Source organism: Mustela nigripes, chromosome X (assembly GCF_022355385.1).
Source record: "Mustela nigripes isolate SB6536 chromosome X, MUSNIG.SB6536, whole genome shotgun sequence".
In the NCBI taxonomy this organism is placed as follows: Eukaryota; Metazoa; Chordata; class Mammalia; order Carnivora; family Mustelidae; genus Mustela; species Mustela nigripes.
Window position 1 is genome coordinate 80,240,056 of NC_081575.1, and position 12,239 is coordinate 80,252,294.

The following is a 12,239-nucleotide window of genomic DNA, read 5'->3' on the forward strand; positions in this document are numbered from 1 at the left end:
ACAGACCTGTACCCCTGGAGATAAAAATATATGTTTATAAAAAATTTTAAAAAAATTAGTTTATGAATTCAGGGCTCACACTTGAGTTGTACACACACAGATCTGATTTTAATTAGCCTACCAAAGATTTTGATACCTGAAATAACTGATAGACCACTACCTCGGACCCAGACTGGCCACCGATTGATACATTCACAGGAAGGATTCAAATAACTTTGCAAAGCCTATGAAATCTTAACTGGTATTGGAAACACAACCAACAGTAGGCAAATTGGAACTTGGGACCAGAAGTTAATTAAGTCAATTGCTTGCTAAAAAAATGTCAACATTTTTCACAGAATTTAGAAGAGGCCTGTAGTTTCATAACAAAATATTTAAAATGACAAGATGCAATCCAAAATTGTTAGGGATATGAAAAACCATTAAAACTTCAAGTTGCATGGGAAACAGACATGAAAACAAAGATGACAAAAATTATGAATCATCATACAAATACAGCTATTATAGAAATGCTCAAATAAGAAATCTTGAACATTTTGTGATAAATGTTAAAACATAAATTCTCAATGAGGTAGACAGACTTTAAGGTAGTCACTCCTTGTCATTATGCTATATTATAAAAAACTCCATCTTGTTAGCTAATTTTCTCTCTTTCTTCCTTCTTGGCTTTGAAAAATCAAGTTTCCATATTGTAAGAGAACCATGTAGTAAGGGACTTCAGGCAGCCTCGAGGAGTTGAGCATGTTTTCCAACTGACCACTAGTAAGAATCAAAGGCTTTCACTCTTACAGACAAAAGGAAGCACATTCTACAACCTGAAAGAACTTAGCAAACCCACTGTCAGTCAAGCTCCAAGTGAGAACAGGGCCCTGTCCAATACCTTGATTAAAGCCAAGGCAAGGATCTAGTTAAGCTGTTACAACTTCTGATTGACAGAATATGTAAGACAGTAAGTTTGTGTTCTTTTAAGTCACTAATTTTGTGGTAATTTGTTACATAGCAATAACTAATACACTTTACAAAGGTATAGAAGCTGTTTTAAAAACCCACTCATTGAACACTATGTCAAAAACTAATGGTGTACTATATGTTGGTTAATTGAAATTAATAAAACAACCCCACTCAAATGGAAATTTTAGAACTGAAATTCATAATAACTGAAATTTTAAGAAAATATAGCTGGATAGATGCTGTAACAGAATGGAGATGACAGAGCAAAGAGTCAGTGAACTTTAAGATCAATCAACAGAAATTATCCACTCTGAAAAACAAAGGGAAAAATGAAAAATATCTAACATAGCTTTAGGGACTTGTGGATCAATAACAAATGGTCAAATATTTGCATCATCAGAGGTAAGAAAGAGGACTGTGCTGCTGAAAAAAGGAAATGTGCTGCTAAAAAAATATTTGAAGAAATAGTGGCACAGAATTTCCTAAGTTTGGCAGAGATATAAACCTACCAATTTTAGAAGCTAAGTGAATCCAGACTAAGATAAACCAAAAGAAAGTCTTGACAAGAAACATCCTAATAAAATTTCCAAGAACAAAAGACAAAGAAAGCATCTTGAAAATAGCATAGAAGTGGCGGGGGGGGGGGGGGTTGGGGTACCAGGTGGTGGGTATTATAGAGGGCACGGATTGCATGGAGCACTGGCTGTGGTGAAAAAATAATGAATACTGTTATGCTGAAAATAAATAAATTAATATAAATAAATAAATAAATAAATAAAAAGAAAATAGCCATAGAAAACATACCCATTATATATAATAGGTAAGACGATTCAAATGACATTAGATTTCTCACTAGAAACCATGGCGGGCAGAAAGAGGTAGCAACATTTTTTAGGTAGAGAAAGAAAAGATCTGTTGATTCCAAATCCTGTATCTAGTGAAAATACTGTTCAGGGGAAAAGAGTAAAATAAATACATTCCCAGATAAAGTAAATCTAAGAGTGTTTATAGCCAGTATATATGCCTTAAAAGAATAATAAAAAGAGGCTTTTTAGACACGAAGAAAATTTAACCAAAAGGAAATGTGAACAGCAGAAATGAAGGAAGAACAAAAGCAACAATAAACATGTGAATAAATATAATAGACTATTTTTGTTCTCTTGAGTTTTTAAAAATTATATTTGATAGCAAATATTATAAAATGTTTGATGGATTTTCAGTATGTGTAGATGTAATATATAAAACAATTACAGCATAAAGAAGACAAGGTAAATATACCTATTAAGTAATAGTTTCAATGTCCCAAATAGAGCAATAAAATACTACTTTTAGATAGACTATGAAAGTTAAATATATGTTTTTAATTCCCTAAAACAAGGATCATCAAGTTTGGGACTACATACACTGTTTTTTTTTTCTCTTCTTGTTGTAGTATAATACAAATAACATAGAATTTACCATTTTAACTATTATAAAGTACACAAGTCAGTGGCATTTACGACATTCACAAGGTTGTACATCAACTGTCCTTGTTCCAGAACATTTTTATCACCCCATACTAGTTAAACAGTCATTCCACATTGTCTTTTCTCCCTAGCCCCTGGAAACCACCAACATATTTTCTGTCTCCCTAGATATGCCTTTTCTTAATATTTCATACAAATGGAATCATTATTATATGGACTTCTGTGTCTGACTTCTTTCAGGTAACATAATATTTTCAAGGTTTATCCATGTTGTAGAAAGTATCCATACTTCATTTCTATGGTTGAATAATATCCTGTTATATGGGTATATCACATTTTTTTTATCCATTCATCAGTTGATTTCCTATTGTGCATAGGGCTGCTATGAACATTTGTATACAGATTTTCCCTTGAAGAACTATTTTCAATTATTTTGGATATAAAACCAGAGTGAAATTGCTGGGTTATATGATAATTCTATATTGAACTTATTGAGGAAACTCCAAACTGTTTTCTAAAACAGATGAACCATTGTATATTCCCACCAGCAACATCTAAGTGTTCCAATATCCCCATATTCTTTCCTAACTTAATATTTTTGATTTTTTATATTATAGCCATCTCAGTAGGTGTGAATTGATATCTCACTGCAGTCTGATTTGTATTTCCCTAATGATTAATGATTGTCTTAGTATATTTAAGCTGCTAAAACAGAATTCCATAAACTGAGTGGTTTATAAAAAACAAACTTATTTCTGACAGTTCTGGAGGCTAGAAAGTCTAAGATCAAGGTGCTAGCAGAACCAGTGTCTGGTGAGAGATTGCTTCCTCCTTCATAAATAGTCAACTTCTTAATGTAACCTTGCATGGTGGAAGAGATGAGGGACCTCTCTGTGGTCTCTATTATAAGGGCAAGAATTCTATTCATGAAGGTCTACCCTTGTGACCTAATCACTTCCTAAGGTCCTGCCTCCAAGCATAGTTACACTGGGGGTTAGGTTTCAACATATGAATTTGGGAGGGCATATAAACATTCAGTTTATAGCAGTAACATATTTTCATGGACTTATTAGCCATTTGTATGTCTACCTCAGGGAAACGTCCATTGAGTTCTTTGCCTGCTGTTTAATTGGATTATCTTTTGCTATACAGTTTTAAGACTTCTTAAGTATTCTGGATACTAGACCCATATTGAAAATATAATTTGCAAATATTTTTTTCCCATTCCAGGAACTGTCTTTTTATGCTCTTGATAGAGTCTCTTAATGCACAAAAGTTTTTAATTTTGATGAAGCTCAATGTGTGTATATTTTTCTTTTGTTCCTTATATTCTTGGTGAAATATCTAAAAACCCATTGCCAAATCCAAAGTCCTGAAGATTTACCTCTAAATATTCTTCTAATGCTGTTATAGTTTGAAGTCTTGTATTTAGGAATTTGATCCATTTTAATTAATTTTGTATACAGAGGGAAGGACCCAGCTACATTCTTTTTCAAATGGATATGCAGTTTTTTAACACTTTAAAAAAAAAAGATAATTCTTTCACAATTGCATGCTTTTGAAACCCTTGTCAGAAATCAATTGGCCATAATATATTGGTTTATTTCTGAACCTTCTGTTCAACTCCATTAATCTATGTATCTATCCTTATGTCAGTTAACACTGTTTTGATTCCTGAAGTTTTGTACTAAGTTTTGAAATTGGGAATTGTGGATCCCTCTACTCGATTCTTCTTTTTCAAGATTGTTTTGATTACTTTAGGGCCCTTGCAATTATATATAAATTTTAGGTTGAGGTTTTCCATTTCTGCAAAAGGCTAATAGAGATTACCTTATATTTGTCAATCATTTTCAGGAATACTGCCATTTTGACAATACAAAGTCTTCCAATCTATTAATACAATGCTGGTCTCCATTTTTATGTCTTCTCTAATTTATTTTATCAGTGTTTGTAACTTTCTGTTACCAATACTATAAGTCTTTTTTGTTAATTTATACCCAAGTATCCTACTGTTGATAATGTCACTGCAAATGGAATTATTTTCTTCTTTTTTTCCCCTTAATTTCTTATTTGGTTGTTCATTGCTAGAGTAGAAAACTACAACTGATGATTATTTGTTGATTTTGTATCTTAGAGTTTCACTACTTATTTTTATTAACTCGAATAGTGTGTGTGTGTGTGTGTGTGTGTGTGTTTGTATGTGTGTGGCTTCATACAGGTTTTTCTATATATAAGATTATGATGTATATGACTAGAGATAGTCAAAAATTTTTTCTTTCCAATTTGGATGTCATTTTTTTACTTGCCTAGTTCCTCAGGCTATAACTTTCAGTTCAATGTTGAATAGAAGTGACAAGTGCAGGAACCCTGTCTTATCCCTGATATTAAAGGGAAAACTTTTGTACTTTCACCCATGAGCCTACTGAGTCTGATGTTAGGTATAGTTTTTTTCTAAATGTTCCATATCATGTTAAGGAGTTCCCTCCTATTATTTATTTTTCAGACTTTTTTTTTAATTATAAAAAGATGCTAGATTTTGTCAAATGTGTTTTCTGCATCAGTTGGGATGATCACATATTTTCCCCTTAGGTTGTATTAATGTGGTTATACTGATTATCATATATGAAATCACTCTCCCATTCCTTAGATACATTATTCTTGATCATAGTGTATAATACTTTAAATATGCTGCTGGATTTGGTTTGCTAGTATTTTGTTGAGGAGTTCTGCATTTATATTAATTTGGGGTGTTAGTCTATAGTTTTCTTATAGTATCTTGTCTAGTTTTATTTTCTGGGTAATGCTGACCTCATACAATAAGTTAACAAGTATTTTCTATACTTTAGAAGCATTAGAGAAAGATCTGTGCTATTTATTTTTAATTTTTAAAATTTTTTTGGAGGGAGAGACTTTATTTAATTTTTTTATTTTTTATTATATTTTTTATGTTTTTAGTTCCGGTTAGCTAACATACAGTGTTATATTAGTTTCAGGTGTACAATATACTAATTCAACAGTTCCATGGATCCCCTGTTCTCATCATAAGTACACTCATTAATTTCCACACCTATTTCACCCATCCCTCCCTTCTGATAACCATCAGACTGTTCTCTATAATGAAAGTCTGTCTCTTTCTTTGACTTTCTCTCTCTTTCTTTCCTTTGCTTGTTTTGTTTCTTAAATTGCACATATGAGTGAAATCACGTGTTATTTGTCTTTCTCTGACTTATTTCACTTAGTTTGTCGCTGGACATTTAGGCAGCTTCTATATCTTGGTTGTTGTAAATACTGCTGCTATAAACATAGGAGTGCATGTATTCCTTTGAATTAGTATTTTCTATCCTTCGGATTGCTAGATCATAGGGTAGTTCTACTTTTAACCTTTTTAGGAATCTCCATACTGTTTTCCACAGTGGCTGCACCAGTTTGCTTTCCCCCAAGCAGTACAAAAGGGCTCCTTGTTCTTCACATCCTTGCCACTACCTGTCCTTTCCTGTGTTCTTGATTGTAGCCATTCTGACACGTGTGAGGTGATATCTCATTGTAGTTTTGATTTGCATTTCTTGAGGATAACTCACATTGAGCATCTTTTCATGTGTCTGTTGGTCATCTGGATGTCATCTTTGGCAGAATGTCTGTTCATGTTGTCTGCCCGTTTTTAATTGGATTATTTATTTTTGGCTGTTGAGTTTTTAAGTTCTTTATGTATTTTGAATACTAACCTTTTATTGAATATATCATTTACAAATATCTTCTCCCATTCTGTAGGCTGCCTTTTAGTTTTGTTGATTGTTTCCTTTGCTGTGTGGAAGCTTTTTATTTTGATGTAGTCTGAATTATTTCTTTTTGCTTTTGTTTCCCTTGCCTCAGGAGATACAAATGTTGCTGCAGTCAGGGTCCTTACTGCCTGTGCACTCTTCAAGGATTTTTATGGTTTCAGGTCTCATGTTTAGGTCTTTCATCCACTTAGAATTTATTTTTGTGTATGGTATGAGAAACTGATCCAGTTTCATCCTTTTGTACATTGTTGTCCAGTTTTCCTATCGCCATTTGTTGAAAAGACTGTCTTTTTGCCTTTGGACTTCTTTCCTGCTTTGTTAAAGAATGACTATAAATTTGTAAGTTCATTTCTGAGTTTTCTGTTCCATTCCATTGATCTATGTGTCTATTTTTGTGCCAATACCATACTACTTGATTACTACAGCTTTCTAGTATAACTTGAAGTCCAGAACTGTGATGCCACCAGCTTTGCTTTTTTTTTTTTTTTTTCAAGATTGCTTTGGTTATTCAGGGTCTTCTATGGCTCTATACAAATTTTAGGATTTGGGGCTTAAGTTCCATGAAAAATGCTGGTGGTATTTTGATAGGGATTGCATTAAATGTGTATATTGCTTTGGGTAGCATAGACCTTTTAACAATATTTGTTCTTCTAATAGCATGGAATATCTTTTTCTTTCTTTGTGTCGTCTTCAATTTAACAGTGTTTTATGGTTTTCAGAGTACATCCCTTTGGTTAGGTTTATTCATAGGTATCTTATTTTGGATACAATTATAAAAGGGATTGTTTTCTTAATTTTATGTCTACTGCTTCATTACTGATGTATAGAAATGCAACAGATTTCTCTATATCAATTTTGTATTCTGAAATTTTACTGAATTTGTTTGTAAGTTCTAGCAGTTTTTTGGTTGAGTCTTTCAAGTTTTTCTACATAGAATATCATGTCATCTTCAAAGAATGAAAGTTGCACTTCTTACTGATTTGAATTCCTTTAACTGCTTTTTGTTTTCTGACTGCTGTGGCTAGGGCTTGCAGAAATATGTTGAATAAAAGTGGTGAGAGTGGACATCCTTGCCTTGTTCCTGATCTTAGGGGAAAATCTCTCGGCCCCCCCCTCCCAGTTAAGGATGATGTTAGCCGTGGGGTTTTCATAGATGGCCTTTATTATGTTGAGGTATGTTCCTTCTAAAATGATTTTGTTGAAGGCTTTTATCATAAACAGATGTTGTACTTTGTCAAATGCTTTTTCTGCGTCTATTGCAATGATCATATGGTCCTTAACCTTTCTCGTATTGATGTGATGTATCACATTGATTGATTTGTGAATATTAAACCACCCTTGCGACCCAGGATTAAAGCCCATTTGATTGTGGTGAATGGTCAAAAGACCAAATATCTTATTTGATATGGTTTGCTAGTATTTTATTGAGAAATTTTTCACTTCTGTTCATCAGGGCTATTGGCCTGTAGTTCTCTTTTTTAGTGCTATCTTTATCTGGTTTTGTTATCAGCATAATACTAGCCTCCTGAATGAAACTGGGAATTTTCCTTTTCTATTTTTTGGGATAGTTTGAGAAGAATAAATATTAACTCTAAATGTTTGGTAGCTTTGCCTGTGAAGCCATCTGGTCAGAGACTTGTGTTTGTTGGGAGTTTTGGGATTACTAAATTAATTTCTTTGCTGGTTATTGGTCTGTTCAATTTTTTTTTTATTTCCTCCTATTTCAGTTTTGGGAGTTTACATGATTCTAAGAATTTATCCATTTCTCTAGATTGTCCAATTTGTTGGCATATAGTTTTTCATAATATTCTTTTGTGACTGTTTCTATTCCTGCTGCGTTGGTTGTTATTCCTCCTCTCTCATTTGTGATTTCATTTATTTGAGTCCTTTCTCTTTTTTTTCTTGATAAGCCTGGCTAGACGTTTATTAATTTTATAGATTTTTCAGAGTACCAGCTCCTGGTTTCACTGATCTCTTCTGGCTTTGTTTTGTTTTGCTTTGTAGTTTCTGTATCATTTATTTCTGCTCTAATCTTCACTATTTCTTTCCTTCTGCTGTTTTTAGATTTTGTTTGTTGTTCTTTTTCTAGCTCATTTAGGTGCAAAGTTAGGTTGTTTATCTGAGATTATTCTTGCTTCCTGAGGTAGACTTGTATTGCTATAAAATTCCCTCTTAGAACTGCTTTTGTTGCATCCCAGAGGTTTTGGACCATGTGTTTTCATTTGCATTTGTTTCCATGCACTTTTTATTTCTTCTATTATTTCCTGGTTGATCCATGCATTTATTCAGTAGCATGTTGTTTAACCTCCATGTATTTGTGAGTTTTCCCATTTTTTCTTGATGTTGACCTCCATTTTCATAGTGCTGTGGTTCAGAAAATGTACATGGTATGATTTCAATCTTCTTAAATTTGTTGAGTTTTGTTTTGTGAGCTAATATGTGATCTATTCGGGAGGATGTTCCATGTGCACTTAGGAAGTGTATTATGTTGTTTAAGGATGGAATATTCTGAATATATCTGTTAAATCCATCTGTCCCAGTTTATCACTAAAAGCCACTGTTTACTTATTGATTTCCTGTTTGGATTATCTGTCCATTGATGTAAGAGGGGGTGTTAAAGTCCCTACAATTATTGTATTATCAATTAGTTATTTTATATTTATTAACTGTTTTATGTATTCAGATGCTCCTATGCTGTGTGCATAAATATTTACATTTGTTATATTTTCTTGTTGGATTTCCCCTTTATTTTTTACACAATTTAGTTATATTTAATATATTCACAGAATTGTGCAACTATTTTTTAAATTTATTCTTTATTTTCAGCATAACAGTATTCATTATTTTTGCATCACACCCAGTGCTCCATGCAATCTGTGCCCTCTATAATACCCATCACCTGGTACCCCGACCTCCCACCCCCTGCCCCTTCAAAACCTCAGATTGTTTTTTCAGAGTCCATAGTCTCTCATGGTTCACCTCCCCTTCCAATTTCCCCCAACTCTCTTCTCCTCTCTATCTCCCCATGTCCTCCATGCTATTTGTTATGCTCCACAAATAAGTGAAACCATATGATTATTGACTCTCTCTGCTTGACTTATTTCACTCAGCATAATCTCTTCCAGTCCCGTCCATGTTGCTACAAAAGTTGGGTATTCGTCCTTTCTGATGGAGGCATAATACTCCATAATGTATATGGACCATATCTTCCTTATCCATTCGTCCATTGAAGGGCATCTTGGTTCTTTCCACAGTTTGGCGACCGTGGCCATTGCTGCTATAAACATTGGGGTACAGATGGCCCTTCTTTTCACGGCATCTGTATCTTTGGGGTAAATACCCAGGAGTGCAATTGCAGGGTCATAGGGAAGTTCTATTTTTAATTTCTTGAGGAATCTCCACACTGTTCTTCAAAGCGGCTGCACCAACTTGCATTCCCACCAACAGTGTAAGAGGGTTCCCCTTTCTCCACATTCCTTCCAACACATGTTGTTTCCTGTCTTGCTAATTTTGGCCATTCTAACTGGTGTAAGGTGATATCTCAATGTGGTTTTAATTTGAATCTCTCTGATGGCTAGTGATGATGAACATTTTTTCATGTGTCAGATAGCCATTTGTATGTCTTGATTGGAGAAGTGTCTGTTCATATCTTCTGCCCATTTTTTGATATGATTGTCTGTTTTGTGTGTGTTGAGTTTAAGGAGTTCATTAGAGATCCTGGATATCAGTCTTTTGTCTGTACTGTCATTTGCAAATATCTTCTCCCATTCCGAGGGTTGCCTCTTTGTTTTCTTGACTGTTTCCTTTGCTGTGCAGAAAGAAGCTTTTGATTTTGGTGAAGTCCCAAAAGTTCATTTTCGCTTTTGTTTCCTTTGCCTTTGGAGATATAACTTGAAAGAAATTGCTGTGGCTGATATCGAAGAGATTACTGCCTATGTTCTCCTCTAGGATTCTGATGGATTCCTGTCTCACATTGAGGTCTTTTATCCATTTTGAGTTTATCTTTGTGTACGGTGTAAGAGAATGGTCCAGTTTCATTCCTCTACAAATAGCTGCCCAGTTTTCCCAGCACCATTTATTGAAGAGACTGTCTTTTTTTCCACTGTATAATTTATCCTGTTTTGTCAAAGATTATTTGACCATAGAGTTGAGGGTCCATATCTGGGCTCTCTACTCTGTTCCACTGGTCTATGTGTCTGTTTTTATGCCAGTACCATACTGTCTTGGTGATCACAGCTTTGTGATAAAGTTTGAAATCAGGTAACGTGATGCCCCCATTTTATTTTTGTTTTTCAACATTTCCTTAGCCATTTGGGGTCTCTTCTGATTCCATACAAATTTTAGGATTATTTGCTCCAGCTCTTTGAAGAATACCGGTCGAATTTTGATCGGAATAGCATTAAAAGTATAGATTGCTCTAGGCAGTATAGACATTTTAACAATGTTTATTCTTCCGATCCAAGAGCATGGAATGGTCTTCCATCATTTTGTGTCTTCTTCAATTTCTTTCATGAGTTTTCAGTAGTTCCTCAAGTACAGATCCTTTACCTCTTTGGTTAGGTTTATTCCCAGGTATCTTATGGTTCTTGGTGCTATAGTAAATGGAATTAATTCTCTAATTTCCCTTTCTGTGTTTTCATTATTAGTGTATAAGAAAGCCACTAATTTCTGCACATTGACTTTGTATCTTGCCACATTGCTGAATTGTTGTATTTGTTCTAGTAGTTTGTGGGTGGAGTTTTTGGGTTTTTTATATAAAGAATCATGTCATCTGCAAAGAGATTTTGACTTCTTCATTACCAATTTGGATACATTTTATTTCTCTTTGTTGTCTGATTGTTGTTGCTAGGACTTCTAATACTATGTTGAACAAGAGTGATGAGAATGGGCATCCTTGTCGTGTTCCTGATCTCAACCGGGAAGGCTGCAAGCTTTTTCCCATTGAGGATGATATTTGCTGTGGGTCTTTTATAGATAGATTTAATGAAGTTCAGGAATGTTCCCTCTATCCCTATACTTTGAAGCGTTTTAATCAGGAACGGATGCTGGATTTTGTCAAATGCTTTTTCTGCATCAATTGAGAGGACCATGTGGTTCTTCTCTCTTCTCATATTAATTTGTTGTATCACATTGATTGATTTGCAAATGTTGAACCATCCTTGTAACCCAGGGATGAATCCCACCTGGTCATGGTGGATAATCTTTTTAATGTACTGTTGGATCCTGTTTGCTAGAATCTTGTTGAGAATCTTAGCATCTATATTCATCTGAAATTCTCCTTTTTGGTAGGGTCTTTGCCTGGTTTGGGGATCAGGGTAATGCTGGCTTCATAGAAAGAGTCAGGAAGTTTTCCTTCTGCTTCAATTTTTTGAAACAGCTTTAGGAGAATAGGTGTTATTTCTTCTTTAAAAGTTTGGTAGAATTCCCCAGGGAATCCATCAGGTCCTGAGCTCTTGTTTTTTGGGAGGTTTTTGATCACTGCTTCAATCTTGTTACTAGATATTGGTCTGTTCAGGTTGTCAATCTCTTCCTGGTTCAATTTTGGTACTTTATAGTTTTCCAGTAATGCATCCATTTCATCTAGGTTGCTTAGCTTATTGGCATATAACTGTTGATAATAACTTCTGATGATTGTTTCTTACTTCCTTGGTGTTCATTGTGATCTGTCCCTTTTCATTCATAATTTTATGAATTTGAGCTTTCTCTCTTTTTTTTGGATTAGTGTGGCCAATGGTTTATCGATCTTATTGATTCTTTCAAAAAACCAGCTTCTAGTTTCATTGATACCCCTTTATTATTTTTGTCTCTTTTAACAGTTTTTGTTTTAAAGTCTAGCTTGATATAAGTATTGGTATTGTGGCTTTCTTTTGACATCCATTTGCATGATACATGTTTCTACATCCTCTCACTTTTCATCTGCAGGTGTCTTTAGATATAAAAGGTCTCTTATATGCAGCATTTAGATAGGTCTTGTTTTTTTTTTTTTAATCCAAACTCTGTCACCCTATATCTTCTCACTGGAACATTTAGTCCATTGACATTC